We start from the raw sequence: 13,008 nt of genomic DNA, 5'->3' as shown, positions 1-13,008 counted from the left end.
GTCGCAACATATCTGCAGGAACTGAATAAATGCAACATCATCCCTTTCTCCTTTTTACCACATTCTTCCTTTACCATTCCATAGTTAACTGAACCGCTTAACTCCGACTTAATACCATATCACACCATATTCCCCCCTTTAGGGGAGTACTAAGATTTAGTACTACGACGATCTACCTATAGTTATTTTACCTCTTCATCTTTGGCGTCCTTTCACATTATCAATGAACCTTAATCACCTTATGCTAACCTTCTGTACCAGGGATAACTAAATTTCTTACGCACGAAGGTGACACCTACTGTAACTAGCACACTTAGTCCCTTTAGATTAAAGACTCAGAGTGCTTGCTTTAGGTAAGCGACTTCCTAAATGGCTTTTAAAGGTTATTCGTCTGTTGTCTATTCTATTATTGTTGGAGCACGATCTTTGAAATTCTCATGATGTCGACCATTATCAAATCCTCCGGTCCCTAATTCATGTTCGGTTTTATGTTGTTCACCAGCCCAAACTGATTTTTATTACTCTGGGGTCTAACCTTTCCTCCTGGTAATCACGTTGAAGTCACCAACTCATTTCTCGAAATAAGGATATGACTTTATGGCTTATACTCTTTTATTGCCTTAAGGCTTGTCACCTCTTGTATTTTCCTTCACTTGACTATAGACTCTGTCATCGTGTCATATTTTGATTTACTGTTATCACCCCTATATCACATCTTACTCATGATGCTTCATTTATTTTCTTCTTATTCTCCGGATAATATTTTTTTGTCTATCACTTTATTCTGAAAACTTCAACAAAAAGTTCTTTCCCTTTAAGCTCCCCTAGCTTCATCTCACTGGCTCTTTGGAATGCCTAACATTCTTTTTTTTACTCGGGTCTAGAGTCATACTAAGGTAAATATTTGTCCCTTCTAGGATCCCACTGCCTATCTTCTGAAATTTTTGAATATTCCAGTATTCATATCTGATTGTACTACTCTAGAGTTCACCATCTGGGTGTCTTAGAAGGAGATCTATTACCACATTTGCACCATCTTTCGGAAACGTTAGTTAATGATAACAACCCATCCACAATTTTTGGGTTACTCTAACTCCAACTGGATCCTGATATCCCATCTTTCTCTTAAATAATATCTGTTAGATCCCATAGAACATAACTGAGATGGGTGTGGCCAATTGTACTTACCTCTGTCGTTGATGAAGGTACCAAAATGCTTATATTTCTCTGCCTGATTTGAAAATATTGATAATCTTCATTATCTGGGTGCCTCGTACCCCTCTTCACCTTACTTTTTTTACTTGTTAAAACTTGTATCTAGCTTCTGAATCCCTCATAGATTTTTACCATATTAGTGAATATATATCCTTGTCTTAAGGCTCCTTATTAAGAAGCATACACATCTTAGTACACACATGATCTGTTGAAGACCTCACATTTACTCATTATAAGCATGATGTGAAATCGAGTTCCTCTGACTCAACTCTTCCACATCCATATGCAATCTCTTACCAACTGTCTTTGTGGATGTAGGTATCGTTGTATTACGACTAAAGTCAAATTTAGGAGTTTGAATTCTTACAACTGAGCTCTACTACACGATCTAGAGTAAGAAGAAAGAGTGACAGACCTAAATGCCCCATAGTATCCTGCTTATAAGTGTGGTGCACAACACACTCATAAACAAGATTCTACTAGACAAAGCTTGTTGACTCCTAGGATAGAACTTCTCTGATACCACTTCTGTCACGACCGAAACCGAAGGGCCGCGACGGGCACCCGGTGCCTTACTCAACCGAGTACCAATGCAACATATCTTTCTTATCATATTATCATGAGTAAATGAGCCACAAAACCCGTCATGAGATAACAAGAATAAAACATAAGGGAATACTCAACATATGAAGACCCAACATGATATACAAACTTATATATGTGACATACGGGCCTATAAGGCCGACATGACCATTAGTAAACTCGAAACATAGGCCGACAAGGCCATACAAGTATCCATACACATGATATCTGTCTACAAGCCTCTAAGAGTACATAAAATCATAAAGGTCGGGACAGGGCCCCGCCATACCAATCAATACGTATTCAAAGCATACTGACCAAATAGGCAACTCCGGAGCAAGTGAAGTGCACCAACACCTTTGCTGAGTTGATAGCCTACTAGGAGGACTGTCAACCTATCAATCGGGACCTGCGGGCATGAAACGCAGTGTCCCCAGGCAAAAGGGACGTCAGTACGAATAAAGTACCGAGTATGTTAGGCAGGAAAGAATAAATAAGAACAGTAATGTAAAGAGAGAGATAGAGGAGATACAACCTGTAACATCTGAGTGCCTCTGGAGGTTACAGATATGAAATGCATAATACATATATATACATAAATGTTTTAAAACATTCGCCTCTGTGGGCATCATCATCATCATATCGTACCCGGCCTCAAAGAGGACTCGGTAAAAGCGTACCTGACCATCATAAGGTTCGGTAGAATCGTACCCGACCACGTGGAGTTCGGAAAACCAACTGATCAGTGGTTGCACAATAGGTGTCGTACCCGCCCGACTATAGCGCGGCTCGGTAGAGTAAAATAGATACATATATATAATGCATGCTCAACTTATGGAATCACATTCTAAACCTTTTGGAGTGACTTAAGAACATTATGGACATCCCTACCATCAATATGAACCTTAGTAGGATTTAAGGATCATACACACTTGTTTAGAATAATTTTATAAGGAAAGAACAACATGGACAACCTTAGTTGCTAGGAGTAGAGTCATTATGAAATAGCGTATCGTTTATGTTCATTTCATTTTAGACCATGCCAAAAGAAAGAAGAAAGTGCCTTAACATACCTTAAACCCGTTGAGTCCTTAATCCCTTCCAAGCAACTCTTCAAACAAGTCAACTCAATCTATCATAGTATAAGGAGATTCAAAATCAGTGCTGAGCAAAGGCTAAGTCTATAACTTAAGCTAGTAGCTCGTTTACGTAAATTTGGGCAGCATCTCCATTGTAACAAGGGCCTCCTCCAATACCATATACCAACAACAATGACCAGAGCAATCCATCAATACATAATTATCAATATCAAGACACCATATAACCACAACAAGTCACAACTACATTACGACGAGCGGCAAACTCCGATTGGAATCCGTATACCCCTTATCAATCCTTATAGACTTCTTACTTCAACATAAAAGTATCATTAACTTGATAATGAAGTCATTAATCAATGATTCCAGCCTTATACCATATATTTATAACAACGAAAATAATCCACAACTTCAACTATCCCCAACTAGCAACTTTATTCACTAGTTCAGGTCTAGCCCATCCATTTAACTTAATCAATATCAAGATAACCTTAGGCACAAGCAAGAACACAATATACATACCTCCTACAGTAACTTCAAGTCAAAATCCAAGTTATATTCAGTTTACAACAACCCTTAATAGCAATACAACACCATAGAAGTGACTTAAGTTAATCCAAGTATTATCTTGTAGTTTATCATCCTAACAACTTAACCAACATCCAAGAAAGCTTAAGCAATATTAGTAGGCTATTATACTCAACTTAAACAGTAGCAACAACTTGTAATTTCATCCAAATACAGCCCACAACAATCCTCAATGACAACACAACCTCAAAGAGGTGTTTTTCTTCACTAGAACTAAGTTTTGATGTTGAAATATGGTGTAATCACTTTGGAATCACTTCAAACCCTTATGGTATATGTTTAGGAGGGTCAAGAGAAGTTTGGAGACGAATTTTAGTTGAAAAATGAGGAAAAATAGGCGTCCAAATCGTTTATAAATTGAAGTAGGTCAACCACCGCCTAAGTGGGTCCCATTGGGAGCTGCTTGCGCAGTCTCGGAAAAACATGAATATCTCTCTACTACGATGTCGTATTGATGAACGGTTTAATGCGTTAGAAAGTAGACTCGTATATCTTCGATTTTGTAGGTATAACACCCCATGATTCCAAGTATATTTGGAGAAATGCTCATATATATTTGACCTAAATTTCAGCAAATTTATGAATGTAACTTGTGATGACCCTTGCCAACTCTTGTTCTACAACTTGCTTGCCTTCAAAATGTAGAAAATGAATATCATACGACTAAAATAACTCATAGAATAACCTCCTTATCATGTTAAGAACCCTAGTCTCACCCCAAAGTACATGTTATAACATTCCAAACTTGTCGACTTTTGACGAAACTTATTTTCTTCAATTGGTTTAGCTTCTAAGATTTCCAACCCTCTTGGTACTCGTTATTCATGATCTTAAATATTTGTAACCTCCAAGGTAACATGATTAACTTACTTTATTTTCTTCCAAATATAATCTCATTTCCGAGCTTACATCAATGACTTACGACGTACTCTCACATATGACAACTTGGGGTGTAACACATACATCTCTCATCGAAGATGAACTTGGCATCTTTTTCCAATAATTTGCATAAGGGATTCCCTACCTTCGAAAAGTCTTTGATAAATCTCCGGCAGAACCCCGTATGCCCAAGAAAACTTCTAACTCCCTTGATAGAAGTAGGTGGAGGGAGCCTTGAAATCACATCAATTTTTGCTTTGTCCACCTCTATATCATGCTTTGAAATTTTATGCCCAAGAACTATGCCCTCCTCAACCATGAAGTGACATTTCTCCCAATTAAGAACAAGATTGGTTTCTTCACAACGGACCAATACTCTATCAAGATTTTTCAAACATTCATCAACGAGTCACCCACCATACTAAAGTTGTCCATGAACACCTCCAAAATATCTTCCACCATATCAGTGAAAATGGCCATTATACACCGCTGAAATGTAGCCAGTGCATTACACAACCCAAAAGGCATCCTAAAAAAGGCAAAGGGGCCATATGGACAAGTTTAGGTGGGCTTCTCCTGATCTTCTGAAGCAATCAAAATTTGGTTGTACCCAAAATACCCATCCAAGAAACAGTAGAAGGCACGCCCAACAAGTCGATCTAACATCTGATCAAGAAAATTTAATGGAAAATGATCCTAGCGGGTCACTTTATTCAACTTACGGTAGTCCATGCACACCCTCCATCCGGTGACAATCCTTGTTGGAATCAACTCATTCTGCGAATGTGTAACCACGGTCATGCTACCCTTCTTTTGCACACATTGCACCGGCAAAGTCCAAGAGCTATCAGAGATGGGGTACACAACCCCAGCATCCAACCACTTGATTACCTCCTTTTTCACAACTTCTTACATTGCCTCGTTCAACCTCTTTTGATGTTCCAAGGAGGGATTTGCATCATCTTCCAGAATAATCTTGTGCATACAGAATGCAGGTCTTATCCCCCGAATATCAGTTAAGGTCCATCCAATTGCCTTCATCCGCTTTTGAAGCACCGCCAATGTGGCATCAACTTGTATGTTAATAAGACAAGAGGAAAGATTAACTGGCAAAGTGGAACTAGGGCCTAAGAATTCATACCTGAGGTGTGGAGGCAACAGCTTCAACTCCAACACCTGAGGTTCCTCGATTGAAGGTTTTGTTGGTGGAGTCTTCCTATTCTCAAGATCCAAAGAGAGTTTCCTAGGCTCATAAGAATAAGATCCCATTCCATGCAAAACATTCACACACTCCACTCGACCTTCATCCTCATTTACATCAAGATTAAACAATACTTCCTCTAGAGGGTCCTCCACATTGATCATTGCACTAGTATCATCAACTATCACTGCCGTGACAAGGTCCACAAAAGAGCACACTTCAGAACTATTGGGCTGCTTCATTGACTTGCACACATGAAAGACCACTTTCTCATCACCCACCCGGAAGGTGAGTTCCCCTACTTCGATATCAACTAAGGCCTTCCCAGTAGTAAGTAAAGGTCTTCCCAATATGTTTGGAACCTTATAATCTACCTCACAATCCAAGATCACAAAATCAACTGGCAAGATAAATTTGTCCACCCAGACAAGGACATCATCACTAATACCCAATGGTCTCTTCATAGTTCTATCCGCCATTTGCAATCTCATGGAAGTCGGCCTCGGTTGCCCAATACCCAAAGTCTTGAAAACTGAGTAGAGAATCAAGTTGATACTTGCCCCCAAGTCACATAGAGTTTTTGCAAAGTCTGCACTCCCAATGGTGCAAGGAATGCTGAAAGCACCAGGATCTTTTAGCTTCAGGGCCATTGAGTGCACTATTGCACTAACATAGTGGGTCATCTTGATAGTTTCACAATCCATGTATCTTTTCTTTGTGACCAAGTCCTTTATGAATTTAGCATAACCCGGCATTTGCTCTAGAGAGGTAGATTAATGGATAAACTGTTCATCATGTCAATAAATTTCTTAAACTGGTTCTCATTTTTGTGCTTCGTGAGCCTTTGAGGATAAGGTGGAGGTGGACTTGGCAAAGGAGCCTTGGCTTTAAGCACAACCGGTTCCGGCATGTCTATTACGTGTTCCCTAGACGCGTTCACATTATTCTGAGTTTCCACCTCGGCATCTTGGATATCAATCCTCACTTTCTCATTCACATTTTCAACATCACATTCTCAACCACCAAAGGAATCTCATCTTCTTGCAACTCAACTTTATCACTCAAAATTTCTTTTTGTTTGGAGGCATTCATATCACTACCTCATCCACTTCTTGTAGTTACCGCCATAACATGATTGTTCCCACCCTTCAGGTTAACTACCGTATTACAAGGTAGAGCCCCCTTAGGACGAGTATTCGAGGATTGTGAGATTTGGCCTAATTGAACCTCCAAGTTTCTGATTGAAGTATTGTGGGAAGCCAACTGAGCATCAAAATCCGCGTTCTTTTTCATCATCTGTTCAAACATCATTTCAATTCTCCCCATTTCATTGTTGTAAAAAATCGGACCTTGGTATGGAAATGGAGGTGGATTGTTCGGTTGTTGATACATTGGGGGCCTTTGAAAGCCTTGCCCCCCAATTTTCTTGATTGCCATTATTCCAACCACCCTGATTGTTGTTACCACCGCAGTTATTGTTGTTGCCATTCCAATTTCCCTGATTGTTCTCATTGCCTCAATTGGAATTTTGGTTGTTTTCCCCCAATTACTATTCACTTGTTGTTGTTGATTGCCCCAATTGTCTTGGGGTCTCCATTGTTGTTGGTTGGCAGAATTGCCCCTTTAGCCCTGATAATTGTTCAAATATTGCACTTCTTCATTCTGCCCATCATCTTGGAATCCACCACAATCATTGTCATATTGATTTGAAATCCCTTGGTTCAGTTGACATCTTTGTCTTCTTTTGTTCACTAGCATGTTGACACCCTTCATAGCATTTACTTGGCGTGGATTTTGAACCTGCTGTAACTGTGCCTTTGCTAGTTGGTTCATTGTTGTTGTCAACTCTACTATTGCCTGCCCATGATCATGTAGCTATTTGTGAAAGTGAGTGACCGTGGGGTCACCCTGTGGCACATTGGCTCTACTTTGCCAAGCGGAGGACGTGTCAGCCATCTCATCAAGAATGTCACAAGCCTCATCATAAGACAGCTTCATGAAATTACCCCCAACAAGTTGGTTCACAATGCACTGATTTGTTGTGTTAATGCCCCGATAAAATGTCTGTTGTATCATTTCCTCAGTCTTATCATTGGTGGGACATTCCTTTACCATGGTTCTGTATCTCTCCCTATCTTATGTAGTGTTTCGGTGGGCTCCTGCTTGAAAGCTAAGATCTCAACCCTCAATGATGCCATGTGCCCTGGCGATAAAACCTTTGCAATAAAATTATACACCAACTCATCCCAAGTAGTGATGGAATGGTTGGGAAGTCGCTCAAGTCAATCCAATGCCTTCCCTCTAAGTGAGAAAGGGAATAATCTCAACCAAAGTACATCCTCAGACACATTAATCTCAATCGGGTATTATTATCTATAGGTTTAACCATTTAATTGGGGCTATCAATCTCTTGATTACACCCCAATTCCTTGTTGGACTGATTTTCTTAGACTCTAGCTCTCTTTCTCAAGAAGAGCACAAGTCAAATAGGCATAAATTAGTGTTTGCAACAACTAATTCAACATGGAAAATACAAATCAGTCCAAATATCAACTACCCATAAATATCTAAGCCTTAAATCAAAAGACCCATCAAATACCCACACTAGGGTTGAGCCACAACCCTAGTGAATGGGTCTAGCTACTCATGATAATGAAAGAAAACTGATAAATGGATGAAGAATAACCCATAAGATTTAATTACAAACTAAGATAAAGAAGACTCAGTGTTAATCTAGCTACAAATTACTCAGAATAGCCTAATACAACCGTTCAAGTGCTCTGCTCAAAGTTAGATTACAAACGATGCCCTAAAAATGTGAAAAGATAGTATTTATACTAGGCCGAATTTTCTAGACAAAAATACCCCTGACGAGGTAGTGTGGTCCGCATAAAATGCACCGCGGACCGCAATGAGGCTTCTTGGCTTAATTAATCTTTCTCTGAATCTGGCCACCGCGGGCCGCATAAAATATACCGCAGCCACGGTGGATTCAACTGCGGTCCACACAAAAAGGACCGCGGACCGCATTGGCCTTAATCTGCAAACTCCCAACTCTCTAAAACCCCATCTTTCCAAAATAACATAAGAAAATTTATGGTGCAAGTTAGTTGAAGGGAGGTGGCGAATAATACGAATAGATATGTGTAGGTCGCAAGCTAATGTATAGTAAAGCGACAAGGTTTTAGGAAGACAGAAGTAAGGATAAGAAAGCGCAAGTGAGAAGGTGATGAGAATGGATAAGTCCTCAGGATTAAGCCCACGAATACAAAAGAGCTGATGGTTTCTCTAAGTTATACAAACCTTAGTATAGCCTAAATGAACTCAAAGGAGTCTAAGACTAATGGCATTTAGAATAGATGGAATGCTACCCCGGTAGTAGAATGAAGGTGTAATTGTGATAGATAAAGGATGATATTTGGGCCTTTGAATGAGTAATGATTTCATGAAGTGTACAAGATTAAAATTCCCACATAAGGTAATCGCATTGGGATGCTATGGAATACGATTATAGAAGTATAGTATCGTATCGGCCCCAGGTGGATCAAGACAATAACTTCAAATATTCCCCGATGAGACGTGAGCACTAGTGGCAGTGTTACATAAAATATCAAGTTATCACTGATAGATGATACATTAACATTAAGGTAAATCGACAATGGATGGATAAAAGTCACAAATTATGAGGTGAGACCTTAAGATGAACAGTAATGAAGAAGCATTAAAGGACATATATTTATACATATTGGATAAGCAACGAGAGTAACTTGGAGGTGGTTACAGACCTCAGTAACGATAAAATCATATGAATGGATAAGCAGAGCTATGAAATAAGATATAGCGATATTCGTAAATCCAAAAAGTACCAGAGGGACATCTTGTCAAGCTCTGTATATGTTTACAAAGTGAAGCCTAGAGATTGGCTAAAAGCTTGAGGGAAAAGGAAAGATGAGTCATATAAGCGCACTTACAAAGCTAGAGTCATACAAGCTGCATGACAGGAGGTAGCAACAGTTACGAGAATAGAAAGATTTCGACCACAAGTCATGATATGAGAAAGAAGACTAAAGGAGGGAATACCCTAGACTTTGGATTTATTCATAGAACAGCTACCAAAATAGCAAGGAGAGTATTAAGGTATTCACAAGAGCTATAAGTTATGAAAATGATAAGAGCATCAATCAACATTCGAGGATGAATTTTCCAAAGGGGGGAATGATGTTACACCCCGCAATATTACGATGATGTTACGTCCTGCAGTATTATATTACGATGATGTTACGCCTTGCAGTATTACATTACGATAATGCTACGCCTTGTAGTATTACATTACGATGATGTTACGCTTTGGTGTATTAAAATACGATGATGTTGCACCCTGTAGTATTGTACGTTAAATTTGTCATAAGGTAATTGACATCAGTTCAAGAAAAAGATTATTTGGGGATTATAAAGATTATGCTATTTTTAACAAGTAATGAGTAAATTCGTGAAGGTGAGAGGGGAAGCAAGTTTGGCATGTTGGGATAAAATACAGGCCGAGCGTTAATACCCGATATTTATGGACTAGTATCATATAAGGTACCCCATGACCATAATAGTAAGGTGTATAAGGTATGTTAAAAGTGAGTAGTATTTTATGTAATTTGAGATAAATCTTAATTATGTGGGTAATTGGTTAATTATTGGATAATCGGATATTACCCAATTAATTAAGGAATTACATTGGATAAAGATTAAAGGCATGAGGTGACAACCATGTAAGAGCCACTAGGTGACTCTTAGTTAAATGTGCAAGATGGTAAAATATGCAAAATGAGTCATAAAACATATGACACCTTATTTACACGTAAGGAATCTTGGACATGGCATAAAGACATAATGCCTTTAATGAATTACCTTTTCTTGATCATTTTATTGGTAAGGCATAAGACTTCTAAATTAAGAAAATAACATTCCTACATCACTAAAGAAAAAGAAATGCTTCCTGGAGAATGGAATTCTCCAAAAAGAATTATTGTGACCCTTTACAATGCTATTGTAACGTGAATTACAAAGTCTAAGGGAGCACTGTGCAATCTTTCTCAAGAATATCATACAGATTCTTCCCTACTTCGATCCTCCGTTATGTGATTTCGCAAAAGAGAATCAGTTCAGGTATGTTAAGGTTATCCCTTCTTTCTTTTGGCATGATCTATACGTCACAAACGAATTGAGAAAATGCACAATTTCCATAAATGACACTATTCATAGAAATACTAGGGGTGTTTATATTCTTGTTTCCTCATGTGAATTATTATTATATCTTCTATTCATGGGTCTCAGAAAAATACGTATTTGATAAAGTTTATTCGAAAGGCATATTGACTTTTATGACATTTCGAGAAAATCTTATTACCGTATTTCTTATGCATTTCATACATTTATACATATACATTGGCCTATGACCAGATATATATATACACACACACACACACACACACACACACACATATATATATATATATATATATATATATATATATATATATATATGGGATATGGGAAAAAGTTACGGCGTTATATACGCACCACTTGATCAGCTGGTATAAGTTGATGATTTTGCCCATAGTGGCTGAGATGATATGTTGGGATGCCCTTAGAGGCTGATGATGTTATGAAACATGTACCTATGCACAACATGACAATCATACGCATATGCATGACACTATAAGTATTTCATGATTTACAAAGTTTTCCAGACTTACAGGTTGAGTTATTTACTCTATATTTCTTCCGTGTCTATTATGTACTTATTTATGTGCCTTACATACTTGGTACATTATTTGTACCGGCGTTCCTTTTTCCTGGGGACACTACGTTTCATGCATGTAGGTCCCGATAGATAAGACGTGAGCCCTCTAAGTAGGCTATCAGGTCAGCAAAAAATGTTGGTGAGCTCCAATTGCTTCGGAGTTACTTGTTTGGTTAGTATGATTTAGACGTTTATTGTTTTGTATGGCGGGACTCTGTCAAGACCTTTATGAAAATTATGTATTCTTAGAGGCTTGTAGATAGATGTCATGTACGTAAAAGATTGTATGGCCTTGTCGGCCTATGTTCAGTATACGAGTGGTTATTTTGGTCTTATAGGCCCGTATGTCTTACGTATAAATTGGTATTACATTTTGTATTCTACCTATTTCACGGCAGCCTCTCTGGCTCAGTTATCTATGATAGTATGATACGAAAGGATACGTTATGTTGGCACTCAGTTGAGTAAGGTACTGGGTTCCCGTCGCGGCCCATCGGTTTGGGTCGTGAAAATAACTAAGATAGGTGTGGCCAATTGTACATACTTTTGTTACTATTGACGGTATTGTGACAATAACTAAGATGGGTGTGGACAATTGTACATCATTCTGTTACTGTTGACGGTAACTCAAATACTTATATTTCTCTGTCTGAATTTTAAATACTGATAATCTTCACTAACCGGGTACCTCGCACCCTTCTTCACCTTGCTTTTGTTACATGTTAAAACTTATACTTTTACCTTCTGATACTCCCATGGCCTGCTATTCGTGGGGTATGTTAGATATTTCCGTCTTAGGGTCTTAAGTAGGAAATTTGCACATTTGGTATGGATAATCTGATAGGGCCCCTCAATCTAGATCACGCTCCCAAGAATTCTCTCTCTACTAGTGCCCTTACCTGCTACTCTATTAGCCCTCTGGATAGCTATATTTTTTCTAATTGCAAGCATCGCTATATCAATAGAAAACATAAGTCCTGGCTCGAACTCTTATGACTCAACTCTATAGCATGATTTGGATTTGAAAGAAGGGTAATAGACTCCTAAATGCCTTATAGCTTCCTGTTTATATAATGTGGTGCACAACACATCTATAAACAAGGCTCTACTAGACATGACTTATAGACTCCCTAGGATAGAACTGCTTTGATACCAAGTTTGACACGCCCCAAACCTGATGAGGCGTGGCCGGCACCCGGTGCCTTACTCAGCCTGGGCGTACTACTCTGTAACTGTGAACTTTGAAGGGGTAACCCTCAACTTAGGCCGATGAAGCCAAATTCTGAATCATTTGAAATATATCGTCTCTCTAATCTATGTGGTAAATATACCCAAATGATACATATATATACATACATATATATATATATATATATATATATATATATATATATATATATAACACACTACGCAGGCTGACGTGGCTGACATGAGCATCTATTGATATACAAAATAGACATGACTCATCCACAAGCCTCTAGAGATAGTTGAACTGTATCATGGTCAGGACAGGGCCTTGACCTACCCATCAAACTTGTATTTATAAAATGGACTCCAAGGTCTAGACCTGATAACTCCGAGGAAGTGGAGCTTACCAACCAAGTTGATGTATGACTTTGTCTACTAGGAAGGTCGATCCAGCTGTCTATCAG

This window comes from Nicotiana sylvestris, chromosome 3 (genome assembly GCF_000393655.2).
Source record: "Nicotiana sylvestris chromosome 3, ASM39365v2, whole genome shotgun sequence".
Classification (NCBI taxonomy): domain Eukaryota; kingdom Viridiplantae; phylum Streptophyta; class Magnoliopsida; order Solanales; family Solanaceae; genus Nicotiana; species Nicotiana sylvestris.
Note: the sequence above shows the minus strand (reverse complement) of the source record.